This window comes from Salvelinus namaycush, chromosome 31 (genome assembly GCF_016432855.1).
Source record: "Salvelinus namaycush isolate Seneca chromosome 31, SaNama_1.0, whole genome shotgun sequence".
In the NCBI taxonomy this organism is placed as follows: domain Eukaryota; kingdom Metazoa; phylum Chordata; class Actinopteri; order Salmoniformes; family Salmonidae; genus Salvelinus; species Salvelinus namaycush.
In genome coordinates this window covers 16,166,496-16,173,851 of record NC_052337.1, presented here as the reverse complement: position 1 = coordinate 16,173,851, position 7,356 = coordinate 16,166,496, and the positions used below count along the sequence as shown (strand labels likewise).

Below are 7,356 nucleotides of genomic sequence, written 5' to 3'. Positions count from 1 at the left end.
GGGGTGGTCGGCGCCAGAGGTAGTCCTGAGTAACGGTGTGTGTCATGGCCAGAGGTAGTCCTGAGTAACGGTGGGTGTGTGTCATGGCCAGAGGTAGTCCTGAGTACGTGTGTGTGTCATGGCCAGAGTAGTCCTGAGTAACGGTGTGTGTCATGGCCAGAGGTAGTCTGAGTAAGTGTGTGTCATGGCCAGAGGTAGTCCTGAGAACGGTGGTGTGTCAGGCCAGAGGTAGTCCTGAGTAACGGTGTGTGTCATGGCCAGAGGTAGTCCTGAGTAACGGTGTGTGTGTCATGGCCAGAGGTAGTCCTGAGTAACGGTGTGTGTCATGGCCAGAGGTAGTCCTGAGTAACGGTGTGGTGTGTGTCATGGCCAGAGGTAGTCCTGAGTAACGGTGTGTCATGGCCAGATGTGTGTCCTGAGTAACGGTGTGTGTCATGGCCAGAGGTAGTCCTGAGTAACGGTGTGTGTGGCATGGCCAGAGGTAGTCCTGAGTAACGGTGTTTGTGTCATGGCCAGAGGTAGTTCGAGTAACGTGTGGTGTGTGTCATGGCCAGAGTTGTCCTGAGTAACGGTGTGTGGCATGGCAGAGGTAGTCCTGAGTAACGGGTGTGTGTCATGGCCAGAGGTAGTCCTGAGTAACGGTGTGTGTCATGGCCAGAGGGAGTCCTGAGTAATGGGTGTGTGTCATGGCCAGAGGTAGTCCTGAGTAACGGTGTGTGTCATGGCCAGAGGTAGTCCTGGAGTAACGTGTGTGTCATGGCCAGAGGTAGTCCTGAGTAACGGTGTGGTGTGTGTCATGGCCAGAGGTAGTCCTGAGTAAACGTGTGTGTCATGGCCAGAGGTATCCATGAGTAACGGTGTTGGTGTGTGTCATGGCCAGAGGTAGTCCGAGTCTGTGTGAGGATGCTTCAAGTGGATTAGCGGGCACATGGTCATATCAATCCTTACAGAACATCAACACATCTATTCTTCTTTATCACTCTCCATCTTTCTCTTTAGTTTGTCTCCCTCCCTCCATCTCTCTCTCATCTCTGTATCTGAAGGGAAGCATTAGGGGTAATCTGAGCTGACCCTTACTTTATCACATCCCCAGTCCCCTGTGGTTTTGGTTTGATTCTCATTCTTCCCCATCCCCCACACACCAACAAATCACTACTCACCTTCCCTTTCCCTTCCCTCCCCATCTTCTCACCATCTCCTCTTCCTACCTCATCTCCCCTCACACCTCTCCCCTCATCCTCCTTATAGTCATCAGCTCCCCAAAACATACCGTCCTCACCTCACCTCCCCTCATCCTCCTTATAGCCCATCAGCTCCCCCACCGCACCGTCCTCATCTCACCTCCCCCCTCATCCTTTGCCAGCTAGCCAATAGAAATCAATGGAATATTGAACATATACTCACTGACACCTTAACACACATGAACACAGCTGAATACAGTAGGCCTACATGTTTCAGGCCTATGGATTGACCCTCCTGTGCGCAGTAATGTGTAGCTCTATGGGCACAGTAGTTAGGTAATGTTGAGTTCCTGTTGAGTGTGTTATTAGTGTGTTACATGCTCTCACTGTGTTACATCTGTCACGTGTTAATGCTGTAACTGTGTTACATGCTCTCACTGTGTTACATGCTGTCACTGTGTTACATCCTCTCATGTGTCACATGCTCTCACTGTGTACGTATTGTCACTGTGGTACATGCTCTCGCTATGTTACATATTGTCACTGTGTTACATGTTCTCACTGTGTATCATGCTCTCACTATGTTACATGCTCTCAATGTGTTACATGCTCTCACTGTGTTACATGATATCACTGTGTTACATGCTCTCACTGTGTTACATGTTCTCAATGTGTTACATGCTCTCACTGTGTTACATATTGTCACTGTGTTACATATTGTCACTGTGTTACATGCTCTCACTGTGTTACATGCTCTCACTGTGTTACATATTGTCACTGTGTTACATGTTCTCACTGTGTATCATGATATCACTGTGTTACATGCTCTCACTGTGTTACATGCTCTCACTGTGTTACATGCTCTCACTGTGTTACATGCTCTCACTGTGTTACATGCTCTCACTGTGTTACATATTGTCACTGTGTTACATATTGTCACTGTGTACATTTCACTGTGTTACATGCTGTCACTGTGTTACATATGTGTCACTGTGTTACATGCTCTCGCTGTTGACATATTGTTTACGTGGTACATGCTTTCACGTGTTACATATTGTTACTGTGTTACATGTTCTCACTGTGTTACATATTGTCACTGTGTTCATGCTCTCACTGTGTTACATGCTCTCACTGTATTACATGCTCTCACTGTGTTACATATTGTCACTGTGTTACATGCTCTCACTGTGTTACATATTGTCACTGTGTGACATGCTCTCACTGTATTACATGCTCTCACTGTGTTACATGCTCTCACTGTGTTACATATTGTCACTGTGTTACATGCTCTCACTGTGTTACATGCTCTCACTGTGTATCATGCTCTCACTGTGTTACATGCTCTCACTGTGTTACGTGATATCACTGTGTTACATGCTGTCACTGTGTTACATCCTCTCACTGTGTCACATGCTCTCACTGTGTTACGTATTGTCACTGTGGTACATGCTCTCACTGTGTTCATAGTGTCACTGTGTTACATGCTCTCACTGTGTTACATATTGTTACTGTGTTACATGTCTCCACTGTGTTACATATGTTACTGTGTTACATGTTCTCACTGTGTTCATATTACTGTGTTTCATGCTCTCCTGTAAGCTCTCACTGTATTACATGCTCTCACTATGTTACGTATTGTCACTGTGGTACATGCTCTCACTGTGTTACATATTGTCACTGTGTTACATGCTCTCACTATGTTACATGCTCTCACTGTGTTACATGATATCACTGTGTTACATGCTGTCACTGTGTTACATGTCTCAATGTGTTACATGCTCTCACTGTGTTACATGCTCTCACTGTGTTACCTGCTCTCACTGTGTTACATATTGTCACTGTGTTACATGCTGTCACTGTGTTACATATTGTCACTGTGTTACATGCTCTCACTGTGTTACATATTGTCACTGTTTCATGCTCTCACTGTGTTACATGCTCTCACTGTATTACATGCTCTCACTGTGTTACATATTGTCACTGTGTTACATGCTCTCACTATGTTACATGTTCTCACTGTGTTACATGATATCACTGTGTTACCTGCTCTCACTGTGGTTACATATTGCACTGTGTTACATGCTCCACATGTTACATGCTCTCACTGTTGACATGCTCTCACTGTGTTACATATTGTCACTGTTTCATGCTCTCACTGTGTTACATGCTCTCACGTATTACATGCTCCACTGTGTTACATATTGTCACTGTGTTACATGCTCTCACTATGTTCATGCTCTCCTGTGTTACATGCTCTCACTGTGTTACATATTGTCACTGTGTTACATGCTCTCACTGTGTTACATGCTCTCACTGTTTTACATGCTCTCACTGTATTACATGCTCTCACTATGTTACGTATTGTCACTGTGGTACATGCTCTCACTGTGTTACATATTGTCACTGTGTTACATGCTCTCACTGTATTACATGCTCTCACTATGTTACGTATTGTCACTGTGTTACATGCTCTCACTGTGTGTACATATTGTCACTGTGTTACATGATATCACTGTGTTAATATTGTCACTGTGTTACAATGTTCTCACTGTGTATCATGATATCACTGTGTTACATATTGTCACGGTGTTACATGCTCTCACTTGTGTACATATTGTCACTGTGTTACATGCTCTCACTGTGGTACATGCTCTCACTGTGTTACATATTGTCACGGTGTTACATGCTCTCACTGTGTTACATATTGTCACTGTGTACATTCTCACTGTGTATCATGATATCACTGTGTTACATGCTGTCACTGTGTTACATGTCTCAATGTGTACATGCTCTCACGTGTTACATGCTCTCACTGTGTTACCTGCTCTCACTGTATTACATGCTCTCACTGTGTGTACATATTTCACTTGTTACATGCTCTCACTATGTTACATGTTCTCACTGTGTTACATGATATCACTGTGTTACATGCTCTCACTGTGTTACATATTGTCACTGTGTTACATGCTCTCACTATGTTACATGCTCTCACTGTGTTACATGCTCTCACTGTGTTACATATTGTCACTGTTTCATGCTCTCACTGTGTTACATGCTCTCACTGTTTACATGCTCTCACTGTGTTACATATTGTCACTGTTACATGCTCCACTATGTTACATGCTCTCACTGTGTTCATGCTCTCACTGTGTTACATATTGTCACGTGGTACATGCTCTCAACTGTGTTACAGCTTCACTGTGTTACATGCTTCACTGTATACATGCTCTCACTATGTTACGTATGTCACTTTGGTACATGCTCTCACTGTGTTACATATTGCACTGTGTTACATGCTCTCACTGTATTACATGCTCTCACTATGTTACGTATTGTACTGTGGTACATGCTCTCACTGTGTGTTACATATTGTCACTGTGTTACATGATATCACTGTGTACATATTGTCACTGTGTTACATGTTCTCACTGTGGTATCATGATATCACTGTGTTACATATTGTCACGTGTGTTACATGCTCTACTGTGTTACATATGTCACTGTGTTACATGCTCTCACTGTGTTACATGCTCTCACTGTGTTACATATTGTCACGGTGTTACATGCTCTCACTGTGTTACATATTGCACTGTGTTACATGTTCTCACTGTGTATCATGATATCACTGTGTTACATGCTGTCACTGGTTACATGTCTCAATGTGTTACATGCTCTCACTGTGTTACATGCCTCACTGTGTTACCTGCTCTACTGTGTTACATGCTGTCACGGTTGTACATGCTGTCACGGTGTTACATATTGTCACTGTGTTACATGCTGTCACTGTGTTACAATTGTCACTGTGTTACATGCTCTCGCTGTGTTACATATTGTTACTTTGTTATGCTCTCACGTGTTACATATTGTTACTGTGTACAGCTCTCACTGTGTTACATATTGTCACTGTGTTACATGCCCTCACTGTGAAACATGCTCTCACTATTTTACATGCTCTTACTGTGTTACATATTGTCACTGTGTTACATGCTCTCACTGTGTTACATGCGCTCACTGTGTTACATATTGTCACTGTGTTACATGGTCTCACTGTGTTACATATTGACACTGTGTTACATGCTCTCACTGTTACATATTGACACGTGTGACATATTGTACTGTGTTACATGCTCTCACTGTGTTACATATTGACACTGTGTTACATATTGTTACTGTGTACATGCTCTCACTGTGTTACATATATGACACGTGTTACATATTGTTACTGTGTTACATGTCTCATGGTAACATATTGTCATTGGGTAACATATTGTCACTGTGTTACATGCTCTCAATATGTTACTTTATGTCACTGTGTTACATGCTTCCACGTGTTTACATGCTTCACTGTGTGACATGCTCTCACTGCAGGGGAGGCAGTGGGTCGAAACATTGCACAATAAAACTGCAAGAGCAACTCTTTCTCTTCAAAACACCAGCCAGATCTACTAATTCTCTCTCCTCTCCCTCTGTTTGTTTTTAACGGTGCCTTTCTTCTCTTTGTCTCTCAGGTCCATAAGATCAACAGAGAGGAGACCCTCCATCAGGTAAGCTACAGTACACTCCCTGCTCTTTGTTGTTTCACTGTGTCATCATAAGGACACTGACGTAACTTTCAGGAGACAAATCACTGAGCTTTTTCATATAAGATTTCAGACAATTTGTTTAAATGGAAAGTTCAACACTAAACAACGGAAGAGAAGTGAGGCAGTTGTCTGTCTGGGTCATACAGTCCGTCATCCTGTATTTTCTTTTCCCAGAAAGCCATTCCCTGCGTCACAGAGACAGGAGGAAAGAGTCTGTTGATGCCAGGTCAATCAGCTCACGTGGCAGTGATGGTGAGTATGTATAAATGAACACCAGGCTACTGTTGTGCGCGTACTGAAAAGCCGTGTCGGGCTCTGATGACATCACTAAGCCCCCCCTCCTCACTCTGACGCAGCTGCTACTATTTTCATCAGCTGGGCTGAAGTGGTGCTTCTCCTGTCCTCTACCTCTCGCTCTCCTTCTCTCTCTCTCTCTCCCTCTCTCTCTATTTCCTTCTTCTTCTCCGTATTTTCCCTTCCCCTGTTATTTTCTCTCTCTCCTCTCATGTCCTCCCTATTTTCTCTTTTTTCTACTCCTCCTTTTCCGCTGTTCCTTCTCCTTTCCATTCATAAGGAACATACATATTACATCATTGTACAGGGCAGCTTGCCACCACAGCCCCAGTGGTGTGTTGAGTTACATCCGTTACACATTATTAAGTTAGTTTAATATAAACTAGAATTACATATTTTACTGTAAGAGCACCATGTCACAGTACTGTAAGAGGAGCATGTCACAGTACTGTAAGAGGAGCATGTCACAGTACTGTAAGAGGAGCATGTCACAGTACTGTAAGAGGAGCATGTCACAGTACTGTAAGAGGAGCATGTCACAGTACTGTAAGAGGAGCATGTCACAGTACTGTAAGAGCAGCATGTCACAGTACTGTAAGAGCAGCATGTCACAGTACTGTAAGAGGAGCATGTCACAGTACTGTAAGAGGAGCATGTCACAGTACTGTAAGAGGAGCATGTCACAGTACTGTAAGAGGAGCATGTCACAGTACTGTAAGAGGAGCATGTCACAGTACTGTAAGAGGAGCATGTCACAGTACTGTAAGAGCACCATGTCACAGTACTGTAAGAGCAGCATGTCACAGTACTGTAAGAGCAGCATGTCACAGTACTGTAAGAGGAGCATGTCACAGTACTGTAAGAGGAGCATGTCACAGTACTGTAAGAGGAGCATGTCACAGTACTGTAAGAGGAGCATGTCACAGTACTGTAAGAGCACCATGTCACAGTACTGTAAGAGCAGCATGTCACAGTACTGTAAGAGCAGCATGTCACAGTACTGTAAGAGGAGCATGTCACAGTACTGTAAGAGGAGCATGTCACAGTACTGTAAGAGGAGCATGTCACAGTACTGTAAGAGGAGCATGTCACAGTACTGTAAGAGCACCATGTCACAGTACTGTAAGAGCAGCATGTCACAGTACTGTAAGAGCAGCATGTCACAGTACTGTAAGAGCACCATGTCACAGTACTGTAAGAGCAGCATGTCACAGTACTGTAAGAGCAGCATGTCACAGTACTGTAAGAGCAGCATGTCACAGTACTGTAAGAGGAGCATGTCACAGTACTGTAAGAGC

At 43.8% G+C, this 7,356-nt stretch overlaps 1 protein-coding gene across 1 annotated transcript in view; it reads left to right on the top strand.

Moving 5' to 3' along the window:
• LOC120026234 (high affinity cAMP-specific and IBMX-insensitive 3',5'-cyclic phosphodiesterase 8B-like) overlaps positions 1 to 7,356 on the top strand; it is a 75,758-nt gene that overhangs the window by 47,210 nt on the left and 21,192 nt on the right. The window lies entirely within an intron of this gene.